General features: G+C 46.4%; 1 protein-coding gene across 1 annotated transcript in view; it reads right to left on the bottom strand.

The window, feature by feature from the left end:
- HPS3 (HPS3 biogenesis of lysosomal organelles complex 2 subunit 1) overlaps positions 1 to 12,511 on the bottom strand; it is a 472,707-nt gene that overhangs the window by 63,998 nt on the left and 396,198 nt on the right. The window lies entirely within an intron of this gene.

Below are 12,511 nucleotides of genomic sequence, written 5' to 3'. Positions count from 1 at the left end.
ACCCCTAATACTAACGAATCTATCCCCTAGGCTATGTGTGCAAGCCCTGATCTATGGGGAAGAACACAGGATCATGTTGAAGTGCCTAGTAAATAGGCTCTATACACTACTCTAACCCTTAAACTTGAATGGAAAGAGACTGAAGTCATATTGGTCCCTCTTTAACACAAGAAAGGCCGGGAAAATCGAGCAGTACACTTGTCCTAATCTAAACTTCTAGGTGGAATAAGAGCGTGCATGTAGGTAATAATGTGACCAGGCAAAGTTAGTATCCCAGCCTTAGGCTTCTCACCAGGCTTCCTCTCCTTATCCCATGCTCTGATCTCGTCCCAAGTGCCGCCCAATTCCACAACATAATTCTGTCTCTGCACCGGTCGCAAAATATCAACTGGTACCACCAAACCAAAAAACATCTCAATGTCTGCCAACGACATCATTGTCAACGATGCAGCCTCTGTCAATTGTTTAAAATTTGCAGTCTGATTTTTCCTAGGTTCAGGTAACTGAGTCTTAAGAGACAAAACCTCACTCCTTTTCCATGGAGTGTAAACCCATTGTTCTTGAAAATGAGCTTCTACTCGCTGTCTGACAACAACATCATGCTGATCACGCAGCTCCGGTATCTCAGGGTGAAAAATAGGATGTACTTCCCTCATCGGATACTGGGACCCTGTTGTCGGGCTCTTCTGATGTAACCTGCCTCGTTAACCAATCAGTGTTGCAACATTACTAAAAATGTCATAGGGGCCACGTCATCAGCGTACACACAGTCCTGGATGTCAAATACTCTGAGATGCGACACCCTTGAAACACTGCTCCCACAACCCAATTAACGTAGCCGACATATGCTTGAGGGCATGTTGCTGTACAAACGGTTCATACTCTTAACACACTCCACACATCCTGCACGCTGTAAATCGGATTCGGAGCCCACTGGGCAGCCTGATTAGCTACCATCTTTTTCTCCGCATCACCCACATCAGATCGAATCAGTACCCGCCCCATTTACTCCTGTGCAGTCACCCAGTCCCCCTCGTCCAGTCCATGAACTGGCATCCCAATACTCAGCAAGGTTGGGGAAGGGAGATGCAGGGAAGACACAATAGCTGAAGGGGCAGGCACCAGAGTTATTAATGGCTGTTTTGAGTGTGTGAGGGATGGAGAGAGTGAGTAAGCTGAAACAACAGGTTTAGCAGGGAGACTTGCAGTTGTCGCAGCCGGGGCAGGTGAAGCCAGAGAAAGAACAGAAGGTGCTGTAGTCGAAGCAGACAGGTCAAGAGCAGGAGAACCAGAGGTAGAGGCAGGAGTGGCAGAAGACTGGGACTGCGTGACAGCAGGGTATATTTTCTGAGGGGCATATGGAGGTGGAGGTCGAGTGTCTAACAGTTCCTCCACGAATGTATCGCCTTCCTCTCGGGCAACATAGGATTTGTCATATTCCAATCGAAAGATTCTATCAGCACACTCTATACCTTTTTCTATTTTCTCTCTATCATACGTGACTGCTTTCTGGGTCACTGTCTGCATCTTTCCTCTTCGGGCCTCTTTTTCTGCTTTCATTCGTCTTTGCCTAGCTTCCTTTTGCCATACCTGAAGATAATCAAACATAGACTGCCTACTTTGTTTTGCAAACAATTTATCCTGCAGGAAATTCAGTTTTTGTTCATCAAAGGTACCTGTTAGCGGCCACTGCAACTCGGCATTGTCCCTCGTATATTTGTGCCATAATGTACTAAACATAATAGGGCCAAGGCCATGCTTAACATACACGTCAAAGTTTGTGGTGCCTTCTTGAGGCGCAGGCTGTATTTCCTCCAATCGAGCATCAGCGGAACAACAACGGTACCCAAACAACACAAATTGCTCAAGCAGGGCTTCTTAAGAGGGGACAGGTTCACTATTCGTGCCAGATGAATAATTCGCAAATATCTTTCAAAAGGTAGTCCTCAGACCGTATCAAACAAAGGAAACAAAAAGTAAGTCCTCAGACTGCACCAAAGAAACAAATCAGATTCAATACCAAAAGCAGGCCAAATCCCAGGCATTTTCAAAAGTAAGCCAAATCCATTATGTTGCCTGACAAAGTGTACGCAGACACTCTGTATCCAAATCGGTCCGCAGACCTCCCAAGTACAAATCAAATGGTCCTCAGACCATACCAACGATTATTCAAAATGGCACCACATTCACAAAAAACCAAGACAAACTCACCTGGTGCACACAGGTTGAACAAATTTATTCTCCACTGCCGACTCTTCAGACCAAATGGCCAATTCCGAGGGTTTCGCCATTCAGGACCCCAGCCGGGATGACTACTGGGCGAGGCACCACCCGATCAGACAGGCGGGGCAGCTGCGAGTACTAGGCTCTACCGTGCAGGGATCCCCAATCCTCCCCGACGTGGCCCGGTCCTCCTCATCCGTCCACGGGCAAGGATGGGTCAGCCTGACTGATTCCCTGTTCAGGCGCCAACTGAAGGAAGTGACTCGATTAGGGCCACCCGGGTCACTCGCGACCACCTCTCAGCCTTCCATACAAATGAAGAGTCGGTAGAGAATATAAACCAAAGTTATTTTACTAGTATGAGCTCGAGTGGAGTCCGGTCTGACCAGCCTCCTGAGATAGCTGCCGAAGGACTGACCTCTCCAACATAACATCAGATGTTATACATTTCCAATACCAAACAGGACCCGCCCAGACAGGAAATTTCCAGTTGGAGCAGGTTAACAAAGGAGGCACAGAAGGAAGAGCTACCATCCTGAGACCAGGAACACCTTATCTTAGCTTCAAGGTTATTCAGATTGTGCCCGTCTCTCGGAGAATGGGAGCCGGGCTACATATGAAGAAAGGCATGCAAACACAGAACAGAGCTATTCATTAGTGCAACGAAGCTCAACTATGAACAATAAGAAGAAACAATCGAGGCTACTTTTTCTGCTGAGGCAGACAGTATGAGACAGAAGCTTCATTTTGAACATGGCACAAAATGCCAGCTAAGGGCAAAAATGGTGCCTCAAATGCTAACTTAAGCATAATGCTAATAGGAGGAGTCGACCGGAAGTATTTTCCAGTCCAACATCCCACACAGAAAAGTGAGGACATTTTTTTTACAGCTAAATTTGAAGTTTGCAGGTGATTCTGGGTAGGAAAACTTTGGGGGATACACGCAAGCCATACCTCACTGGACTCCCCAGAGTCTCTATTTTTCAGAAATGTGTCGGTTTGGTGCGTTTCCCTAGATGGCCGCTGAGCCTGAGCCAAAAGCCCAGGTGCCCCCCCCCCCCATTGCAAAACCAGGTTGTTTTGTGATAGGTAATTTTGATGTCTCCAGACTACATTTTGGGCCCTTGCCCGTCACGGGTACTAGACCCACCCACACGAGTGCGGTACCATTTTTATCGGGACACTTTGGAGAATGCCGGGTGGGTGGAAGTTTGTGGACCAACGCTGATTCCAGAACTTTCCATCACAGAAATGCGGGGGAAATTAGTTTTTTTTATTATTTTTTTTTTTTTACAAAGTTTGAGGTTTGCAAGGGATCCTGGGTAACAGAACCTAGTGAGAGCCACACAAGTCACCCCATCCTGGATTCCCCTGGGTGTTAAGTTTTAAAAAATGTATAGGTTTGCTAGGTTTCCTAAGGTGCTGGCAGAGCTAGGGATCAAAATCTACAGGTAGGCACTTTGCCAAGAAAGGGTCAATTTTCACTGTAAAAGTGTGGTGTGTCCACGTTGCTTTTTGGGCCCTTTCCTTTCGCGGGCACTAGGCCTACCCACACAAGTGAGGTAAAATTTTCATGGGAACACTGGGGAATGCGGGGTGGGTGGAATTTTGAGGATCCACACAGACTCCAGAACTTTCCATCACAGAAATATGAGGAATATGTGTATTTTTGGGGCAAAGTTGGTGGTTTGCAAGAGATTCTGGGTAACAGATCCTGGTGAGAGCCAGACAATGCACCCCATACTGGATTTCCCTGGGTTTCCAGTTTTCAAAAATATATAGGTTTGCTAGGTTTGCCTAGGTGCCGGTAGAGCTAGGGTTCAAAATGTACAGCTAGGCACTTTATAAAAAAAGGGCCAGTTTTCACTGTAAAAACGTGGTGTGACCACGTTGCATTTTGGGCCGTTTCCTGCCGCAGGCACTAGGCTTACCCACACAAGTGAGGTACCACTTTTATCGGGAGACTTAGGGAAACACAGAATTGTAGAGCACCTGTTAGTACCTATTGACTTTCGATGAATTTCTGCCTTCCAAATGTATGAATGTGTAAAAAAGAAATTGCTTTGAAAAATATCCTATAATTCACATGCTAGTATGGGTATCAACAATTTCAGAGATGTGCAAATAGCTACTTTTTCTAAACTCTATATTTTGTTTCCATTCCAGAAATACATAAGTGTCTTTCATATCCACTTTTCACTGTTTATATTTTCCCAAATGAATTACTATGTACCTGGTACACAATAAAAAACCATTGCAAGATGCTGCTCAGTTATTGGCTCCTGGTTCATCGGGTTCTTGGTGAACCTACAAGTCCTATATATCCCCACAACCGAAAGGGTCTGGCAAATGTAATGGTATATTGCTTTAAAAAATCTGTCATATTTAGGAGAAGTTACAGGTGAAAACGTTGGCACATATGGCTGCTTTTTTTTTTAGCTAATTTTCAATTTTTCCTATTTTCAACTGTGTAGTTTCTATTAAAAAAACTTGAAGCATCTACACAAATGAGCCCTTGCTGAATTCAGAACGTGTCTACTGTTCAGAAACGTATAGCTTTCCAGGATCCATTATTGCTTTCATACCCATTTCTACCATTTACTGGAAGGAGGTTGAACGCACAAAAAATAGCAAGAATGGGCTGAGTCCCAGTAGAATGCCGCAACTGTGTAAAACGTTTTGATTTTCTGACAAAAGTCTGTCAGTCTCTGAAAGCTGGGAAGATGTTGATTTCAGCACCACCAACCCTTGGTTAATACCATTTACAGGGGGAAAACAACACAGGCGCTTTCATCTGCAGAACTTTTTTCCCATTTTTCCCCCAAAAAAAACAAAAACATTTAGCTGTATTTTGGCTCATTTCTGGGTCCCCTCCAGGGGAATGAATAAACCCTGGGTACCTTTAAAATCACCATGATGTTTACAGAAAAGGACACAAATTTGACGTGAATACCTTATGTGGTCAAAAAGTTACAGGGGCCTAAGCACGAACTACCCCAAATAGCCAAAAAAGAGGCTTAGCACAGGAAGGGTGTGTGTGTGGGGGGGGGGGGGGGGGAGGGGGTGCAGGGGGCCTAGCAGCGAAGGTTTTTCAAAACTTCTTGCTTTGAAGTTCGTGATGTTCACCGAAAAAAAACAAAATGTTATACAGTTTGCATGGAGGTCTCATCCCTGGGACAGAATAAAAACAGATTCTTTGTCATATTGTTCTCGGGGGAAAGCAAAGCTGGGATCTTGTTGTTCCAAGCTGAAATTGAGCTAAAAGTGATTGTTCCCAGGGGCTTTTTACACAGGTCAAAAAAAGGATGTAGGTTTAATGGCATTTGGACATTGACATATTCCCACAATAAGGGTTTCCTCAAGTTCTCCTGCTCCCTGGATGTTTCACAATAACTCATAAAAAGCTTTCTAGCTCTGGGAGTATCTGTTTTAGTTAACTATTAGAGATTTAAACAGTTCAATCCATCCTATGGCTTTTGAGATAGATTGGACATAACTAGACGATGGCATAAGTTAATACCAGAAGAATGGGAAGCAAAACTACGGGAATCCGCTGGCCCCCTCTCAACCGACCCTAACACCGCCGATAGAGAATTCAACAGCTGGCTCTCCAACCCCCTAGACAGCCTTGTCCCGCTAACCAGCTCCCTTAAGCATGTAAAAAGGATCAACCATGCTCCTTGGTACACCCCGCCCTTGAACATGCTAAGGAAGGAGTGCAAAAAGACAGAGCGTACATGGAGAAAAAACAAATTGGCGACGGAGAAAAGCGCCTATCAAACAGCTATGAAAGCCTATAAACAAGCCCTCCATAACGCAAAAAGCTCTTTTTATGAGGAAAAAATAAAGAACTCCTCTTGCTTAGCCAAAGAGACTTTTTCTATCCTCAAAGAGCTTCTCCATGTTCCAGCCCCCCCGCAGATACCCATGGACCCCAAAGCAGCCGTAGAAAAATGTACCAACCTCGCCAATTTTTTCGACGATAAGATTAAAAAAATTCTCTCCTCCCTTCCTGCTACCAACTCCGCTACCCCAGACAAAGTAAAGGATTCATCCCCTGCGTTAGGGAACGCCCCTGATAAACCCGACGCACCTCATTTAGTGTCATTCGGACCAGTCACCGAGGAGGAAGTGGCAGTAACCCTAGCATCTACTAAGAGTGGTGCCCCCAGTGACTCAGTTCCCGTACGGTTCGCTAAAGACATCACTCGGACCATCACAGCTAAACTTACTGCCCTCATTAACACTTCGCTTGTCCAAGGAGAAGTCCCACAAAGTTGGAAGGAGGCTGTCGTCAAAGGTCTACTCAAGAAGCCTTCGTTAGACCCCGCGGACCTATCCAACTACAGACCCATCTCGCTCCTCCCCTGGATAGGTAAGGTCGCGGAGAAGCTTGTAAACAAAAAGCTATCTCACTTCCTAGAAGCAAACCACCTCCTTAAAAACTCCCAGACAGGCTTTAGACCAGGACAGGGCACTGACACCGCCCTCCTGGCTGCCGTAGAGAGGGCAAGAGAAATTATCGACACCGGAGGATCAGTGGCAGTGGTCCTCCTAGACCTAAGCGCGGCATTCGACACTGTCAGCCACCATGTCCTAGCCCAGCGCCTGGATAACATCGGCGTGAAAGACAGCGCGCTGAAATGGCTCGCATCCTTCCTCTCCCGACGCTCCTTCCAAGTCTGGGAAGGAGAAAGCCGCTCCCCCTCGATCCCCCTCCGGTGTGGAGTGCCTCAGGGCTCCTCACTGAGCCCCACGCTTTTCAACGTGTATATGGCCCCACTGGAGGAGCTGGTCTCACCATTCGGAATCACTATCGTCAGCTATGCTGACGACACTCAGCTGGTGGTGACACTTTCCCACCCCAAGCTAGAGCCCGCCAATCTTCGAGACTGCCTCTCCAACGTCCATCAATGGATGAATGACTCAGACCTCAAACTAAACGGGTCAAAAACAGAGATCTTGCTCCTAGGCCACAAAACTAGGAGCCTTCCCTCCAATCTCTGGCCCGCTTGTATGGGTGAACCCCCTACTCCCAAGACAGAGGTTAAGAGTCTGGGAGTATGGCTGGAGACAGATCTCACCTTCAGGACTCAGGCTAGGAAAACAGCTGGCATCTGCTATGGCCTACTTAGATCTTGTAGAAAGGTGCTCCCGCTACTACCATCCCAGTCCCGTCTTCTGCTGATTCAAGGCTTAGTTCTATCCAGACTGGACTATAGCAATGCCATTTACCTCGGAGCACCGGAAGCCACTCTCCAAATATTGCAAAAAACTCAGAATGCCGCAGCGCGCCTACTCACGAATACCCCAGCTAGAACATCAGCCAAACCAGCTCTGAGGAAACTTCATTGGCTCCCCGTGAGGGAAAGAGTCGTTTTCAAAGCCCTTTGCCTGACCCACAAGGTTTTGCACAACGCCGGCCCCCCTATTCTGAATAATTGGATCACTCCATACAGACCAACGAGAGCGCTCCGGTCAGAACAGGGAAACCTTATCATTGTCCCCAGGGTGAAGAAGGCCCGCATAGGCGGCCGCCGCTTCTCCGTCAACACAGCTAGAAAATGGAACGCGCTCCCCCCGAATCTCAGAGCTGAACCAAACCTCCTACGATTCAGAAAGTCCCTCAAAACTCTTCTTTTCCCCTGATTCGTCAGCAGCCTCTCTTTGCCCCCTCCTTAGGAGTCCGAGGTTTCAGCGCTGGGATACTCGAGGGTGACTACGCGCTCTATAAAAACCTAAAATAAAATAAAAAATAAAATAAATAACTTAGCGAAGGGATAACGTTACCCTTCTCGCAGTTCAAGCAGGCTGTAATAACTTCCTGATTAAAAGTGGTATGCTTATTTAACCAGACAGAGACCCAGAGCAATAATGATGCAACCTTAATTAACCCTTTCCATGCTCATGACGGAACGATTCCGTCATGAGCATCGGTTGAGCTGTGCTCATGACGGAACCGTTCCGTCATGGCCCCGCCCGCGCTCGAACCCTTCAGCACCGCGGGGGAATCCGCGCAGCGCTGAAGGGGTTAAGTCTGATACATAAGCAAGACAGACTCTGTGCTCTAGATTACAAGCAATATCTGGCCCGGCAACATTCTAAAGGTGACAAAGCGAGCAGGACATGGCGTGGATACTAAAAAGTGACTTCTCACAACCTCCCATTGCGGCCATATGGGCCTCAGATGGCCACTTGGTAAATACGCAGAAAAAGATTAGCGATTCCTTCTATAAGTACTACGCCTCCCTTTATAAAGTGCCTGACCCTTGCTATCCACAAGAAATTCAGCAATTCCTGGAACATGCAACCCTGCCACAGATAACGCAGACTCTATATGCAATGCTCAAGACTCCCACTTCTGAAGCTGAGATTTCTGAGACTATTAAACAGCTAGCAAGAGGCAAAGCCCTAGGAGCAGATGGATGGCCGTCGAAGTTCTACGCGACCTACACTGAACAGCTGATTCCCCGCTTATGCACCATCTATAAGGAGGCGTTCAATCATGGCGCACTTCCACCCTCTCTGCGAGAGACAATACTGGTGGTACTACCAAAGCCAGGCAGGGACCCACTTCAAATGGGCTCGTAGTGCGCGCTGTCCTTACTGAATTCGGACTACAAAATCTTGGGCAAGATATTGGCCGATAGGTTAATGGAAGCTGTACAAATACTGGTCGATACTGACCAGAACGGGTTGATTCCAGGGAGAAACACTGGCCTAAATCTACGACGGCTCTTCAAGTTATGAGATGGGCACGTACAGAAGTCGATTTGCCATGGATAGCTGCTCTAAATATCAAAAAGGCAATCAATACCCTGGGATGGGAATACTTACTGGCAGTATTGACACGATTTGGTATGGGCCCTAAGTTTCTACGATGGGGTGAAGATATTGTACACTAAACAGCAAGCTAGTGTAAAGACAGGCCGCGCCACCTCTCCCACCTTTGAAATAGAACAAGGAACGAGACAGGGATGCCCAATATAGCCCATCATATTCGCACTGGCCCTGGAGCCCATGGCGTGTGTGCTCCGTAGCTGTGTCCTAGATTGGGGCATACTAGAATACATGCAATGGCACATCGTTTCGCTGCCTACCTTCGTTGCCAAAATATGGTACTACAGGACCTAATGAAGTTACTGGATGTGCATGCCCTAAATTTCTCTCCTGAGGGTGAACTGGTCCAAGTCCGTAGTATTACCAATGAAGCCACTGTCCATAGATTAGAGAAGAACTCTACCCAGTACTCCACTCTCCTGGGCTTGCGACTCCTTTAAATACTTGGGAGTTCAAATTTATCACTCTCCGGCAGATCTGATAGAAGGTAACTTGGTCAAACTAATTACTTGAGCCTGAGACGCGCTTCCATTCTGGACGGAACTACCATTATCTCCTATGGTCAGGTTGCCATTTCTAAGATGCTTTTGCTTCCCAGACTCATATGTTTTTTTGCAGCTCTCCCCTACAGGCTCACGCACAAGATATTCAGGGACTTCGAGTCGCTTCTGGTGTCCCTGATCTGATTTTGGGCAGCCCCAGGGCCAGAGTGTCACTCCAGAACCTATACCTCCCCCTCTCAGAAGGAGGTTGGGGGCACATAAATACGAGCATTATGCTGCGGCGCAACTCCAATAGCCTATGAGATGGTTGGCGAGCAGTAATCTCGCCGAATTAGTTCCCCAATGCCACTGCGACAGCCAGCCATGCTGGAATGGCTGTCCGGTTCCTAAAGAGCACTGCAAAAGAAGCGGGGCAACCTTCTGATGATGGCGGCCCATAATAGTTGGTCGAGATATGTGCTGTCGAGCCACCAATCTTCACCGTATGCCCCAGATTGCCCCCTCAAAGTGCTCCCTGGCTCTTACACTTGGCTTAAGTGATCAGAACTGGAAGTATGGCAGAACACAGGACTCGACATATGGGGGGGATCTATTTGTGGACTCGAACTTATGCTATTTTGTAGTCTTGATGGATGATTACAGAGTGCCACCAGGAACTTTCTTGCTCAGCGCAACACTGACACAGCAACTCCTCCCGGTATGGGGGAGTGCGCAAACTGAACCTACCACATCCATTGCACTACAAACACTACTGACACATGGACAGGGCAGGAAAGCAATCACAGACATCTACAACTCCCTCAGATCCGATCCCCTGCTGGCACCGCTGTGTGAATACTAGGATTCAGCACTGACACCAGTGTCACTGATAAGCAGTGGACACAGTGCATTGGATATCCTACGCCAATATCCACGAACGCTAGACTGAAATACATGCAATTCAATTACCTTCATCACACATATTCAACACTGCATAGACTGGCATGCATGTATCCTACTTCCACCGCCATTTGCCCCAGGTGCCAAGCCGCAGATGCCACATTCCCCCATATGGTCTTGGGATGCCCCCAACTTAGGACATTTTGGAATAGCATAGCTGAGATACTGACGGCAGCAGCGGGAACCCCAGTAGAAGCCCGGGACCTACAATTGATACTCGGAATCACAAAACGCAATGCACAACGCAAGAACCTTAGCAGATTTCTAGATCTGTCACTGGGCTTGGCTAAACGCAATCTAGCTATGACCTGGAAGTCATCTGCGGGCCCCAGCATGCAGGCGTGGCTTTTAGACCTCCCCAGGGCATTAGTGGCAGAGCACAAGACCCAATTGACTAATGCTACACGACTGCCCCCATCGGCGAACTCCATTCAATGGCAAGATTATTTAACCACCATAGAATCAAAGCTGAACATTACAGACCCAATCCCATCGTAAAACACATCACCAAACTACGCCTCCATAGTGACACATTAGGAGTACGATCGGCATAACACGCATGTATACAGGCCACACTTGAGCATCCAGGTTTAGTATAGGTGGAGCCATATATAACGGCACAAAACGCAGAACTCCCTACTCAATATTGCCTAGTAGGCACACATATACACCTGATTATGTTGGGTTGGGCGCACAACATAGACACATGACAGACACGAACGGAAAGCAACGGACAGATGCCACTGTTAATGTTACTAATGTTAGAGACTATATATTTGCGACATAGAATGACAATACTGTTGCATGGTTAATATTATCATTATTACTTAGCACCCCACCAAGTCTGTATTTGTAACTGTATGTGAAATAATGTGCATATCATTACTAGTCTAACCTATTAGCACGAACTGTTGAAAATCAATACAAATCATTTAAAAAAAGTCTGATACATAAGTATTACCCAGTTCTTCATTTAGGAAGAAGTGAGGAGTTGATGGGGGAAGACCAAGCAAATGCTGGCATAATCGGTTCTACTAAACCTGCCACTTGGTAATGTTCGGTAGCCCCAAACTCCAGCACTATACGTTAAAACAGATAAACATTTTTACATACAGGCTTACAGAAGAGGCCGGATCGGTTTGTTGTCTACTCTTTTTGCAAAGTCAAACAGAGCCCCAACAGAGTTGTTTAAACATATACACCTAATAGATATACAGGGCATCCACGAGCATTTAGAATCAAATATAAATCCTAGTTTTGGAAAATTAACAACCCGCACAATATGCTTACCCTTGATACAAAAGAGGCCCGTTTTACGTGCTCCTGAGCCACATATCATATTTCCTTTTAGAAATATCGGTTTCCAAATCTAAATTGTTCATTAAGTCGACAAAACTATTAATTAAAACCCTCAAACCAATAGGGGTGCGAGATAACAAAACAGCATTGGGCCGGTACTGAAGCAGACGTAGGGCCTGATTATGGGTTTGGTGCCTGATTATGGGTTTGGTTATGTGGGAGCTGGCTGCCACACCACCACCCCGCACGCACACCGTCAAATCTCATCACCAGCCGCCCTCCAGATTGTGAGTTACTTCTTGGTCTGGTGGGCGGTCATTTGGCGTTCCCATGGCGGCGGTGCCTAGTTTGCTAAAAGTACTTGATGAAATACCTACTGAGCGTGGTAACATGCCCATAAGGGGGAGACAAAGATACAATCTATGATCGGTAAATGTTGGATTTTCAGTGTCAATATCTCCCTATAATTCTATTGAGTTATACAACTTAAATTCTGATAGGTACTTGTATAAGTTTTCACTCCTTCGGTCAGTATTGCCAGCCATATGATCCTTCTGGTGTGCTTTGAACAGCTAAGCACTGGGTGATTGGTGCCTAGTTTGGCATTAAAATCCAATTAAAATATTAAAACGATTAAACATTAAAAAAAGATCTTCTGTGTAAACATTGCACAGTAATATATTCTAAAATAATGTAAATTAGATTGA

Source organism: Triturus cristatus, chromosome 11 (assembly GCF_964204655.1).
Source record: "Triturus cristatus chromosome 11, aTriCri1.1, whole genome shotgun sequence".
NCBI classification, from domain to species: Eukaryota; Metazoa; Chordata; class Amphibia; order Caudata; family Salamandridae; genus Triturus; species Triturus cristatus.
Note: the sequence above shows the minus strand (reverse complement) of the source record. Positions and strands in the feature narration are given on the sequence as shown.